This window comes from Ovis canadensis, chromosome 7 (assembly GCF_042477335.2).
Source record: "Ovis canadensis isolate MfBH-ARS-UI-01 breed Bighorn chromosome 7, ARS-UI_OviCan_v2, whole genome shotgun sequence".
Lineage (NCBI taxonomy): Eukaryota > Metazoa > Chordata > Mammalia > Artiodactyla > Bovidae > Ovis > Ovis canadensis.
This window is the reverse complement of record NC_091251.1, coordinates 60,969,811-60,972,667: the sequence shown is the minus strand read 5'-3', so window position 1 is coordinate 60,972,667 and position 2,857 is coordinate 60,969,811.

Sequence of the window (2,857 nt, the reverse complement as noted above, 5' to 3'; positions counted from 1 at the left end):
GATTAATTCCTGGGTCAGAAAGATCCCCTGGAGAAGGGATAGGCAATCTACTCTAGTTTTCTTAGGCTTCCCTGGTGGCTCACATAGTAAAGAATCTGCCTGCAATGTGGGAGACCTGGGTTCGATCCCTGGGTTGGGAAGATCCCCTGCAGGAGGGCATGACAACCCACTCCAGTATTCTTGCCTGGAGAATCCCATGGACAGAGGAGCCTGGCAGGCTACCATCCATGGGGTCTCAAAGAGTTGGACATGACTGAGCAACTAAAGCGCAGCACACCTTAGACTATGATCAAAACTAATACTGTGAACAAAGCTTAAAGTCCATACTCAGGTCCTATATGAAGATATTAATGCCTGGTGGTCCAGTGGCTAAGACTCCACACTCCTAATGCAAGGGGCTCTGGTTTGATCCCTGGTCAGGGAACTAGATCCCAGAGGCCACAACTAGCAGTTTCGTATGCTATAACTAAAAGATCCTGCATGCTGCAATTAACACTGGGCCCAGTCACATAAATAAATGCTTTTTAAAAGATGTTGATGCAGTCTCATAAAGGAAATGGCAAATGAGTTTAAAACTATCAGATGGTATACATTTTATAACATAAAAGCACAAACTTTGGCAAAATCATGGCAACAAATAGATTGGCGATCATGATTGTCATCTGGGAAGATGATGGGCAGAGATTCATCCACCCTGAATAGGAGTCACTACCAAAGTATCACTCCACTTATTAATTAATGCCGTTGCAAACATATGAGACATAGTATTACTATGCTTGGATTATTACTAAAATACAGACTCATTTTGAAGAGGGAAGTAGATTTTACTCTTCCTTCTCTCCTTGAAGATATGGAATCTTTTTAGCAGTATGACCATCTAAAATTAGAAACATACAAATAACTAATTGCCTTCAATTAAAAAAGCAGAGCTTGATTGATTGATGATGATGACTTTTACCAGTGTTAATGATTTTTTAATTCTTTCTGGGCTGAGTAACCAAAAGTGGGAATTGATAACTAAAGTGAACTGTCCCACAGCCAATTACAGTTCCTGCATTGAGATTAACTCAAAATTAGATATAGCACTGTTGTTCACTAAAGCATTAACAACGTATTCTGTATCTTTAGAGTTGAAGTACAATTTTACTTGTTTCAAGAAAACAAGTAAGTGCATTTTATTTTATTTTTTATTTTTTTTGTAAGTGCATTTTAAAAGACACAATTTGCAGTCAATTGGGAATTTCATTCTACTTAACAAAAATGTTAACATGGCTCTATGTAAGGCAAATGCATTTTTATTTTTTATTTTATATGAATATAAAAATCAAAAGTTTGTATTATCTGATCCACTACTGTGATGGGCTAAATGTTCTGCAAATGTATTTCCCCAAATACTTTAACCTCCTAAAAGTAACTACCTCAGCTGAGAGAATCTAGGTGATATTATTTATATTTTGAAACACTGGAACTCTGTAAATAAATAAAATGTACCAACTCAAATTCTTGTTAATGAATTTCAGTAAAACAGATGAGAAAATATTAATATTGTAATATTATTTTTCATGTACACAGTTCCCTTATAATATTTAATGACAAACATCTTTTTTCTAATGTAGTTACTAAAGAACCAGATTATAGTTACTAAAAGCAAAGAATACTTTGTAGTTTTAGGTGTTTATAAAATGAGGAGAGATGAAATGATAGAAGTTTAGCATGAATTATCATCTTTCTTTAATCTCTGAAATTGTAGAGTATTAACTCTTCAGCAAGGTCTCCATTAATATGAGGAACTTTATGTATATATTATACACACAAACACACACACACACACACCCCATATATGAGATGCTATTCCATATGACAATAAGCTTACCCAGGCATTATTTACAAATATTGTATCTAATGTTTGTGTGTGTAGTTTGGGATATGAGAGTGTGGGGGTGAATTTAAATCAATAAGATGACTAATGCCTGAAACTGCATTATTAGTCTTTCCTTAATTAGCTTATGGCACTGGTTCCTTTTAGAATGCAATTAATTTTTCATAGAATGGCTTAACACATAAACCGTATATGAAAATAGAAGGCTAGGAGTGGACTGGGATGAGGAGAGGCCTATTGGTTCTTATTCCGCTACAGTTTCTGTGACCCTGGGCAAGTAACCTATGTCCCCTAGAACTTCAGTTTTCTTGTCAGTAATTTATGAGGTACCAGAGACTCATTTTTATCTAAGTTAGCATTTTGTCTGAAGTTGGGCTTATCGTTTCATTAAATTTTAGGAATTCACGAAAATGTTAAGTGAATGTTTAAGTACAAACCTCTGAAAATTACCTGCCTTACATGTTATCTTTTTTAAAAAAATGGCATAAAAAAAGAAGACAATCCAAATACATAAATAAAATACATGCTAGGTCACAGGAAAGATACTTTAAAGAATCTGAATATGTACCAGGGATATTGGTATTTACAGTTTGCAAGCTTGTACAATACAGTAGACAAGGTCTTGAACTCAGAATCAGCAAATGTCCTTTAAAATTCCAACTTGGGACTTCCCTGGTAGGCAGTGAATAAGAATCCACCTGCCAGTGCAGAGGATATGGCTTCAATCCCTGGTCTAAGAAGATTCCACAGGCTGAGGAGCAGCTAAGCCCCTGCAACACAACTACTGAGCCTTGTGCTCTAGAGCCTGGGAGCTGCCAACTACTGAGTCTGTGGGCTGCAACTACTGAAGCCTGTGCACGTACAGCCTGCGCTCTACACCTAGAGAAGCCATCACAATGAAAGGCCTGAGCTCTACAATGAAGAGCAGCCTCTCCTTGCTCCTGCTAAGTCGCTTCAGTCGTGTCCGACTCTGTGCGA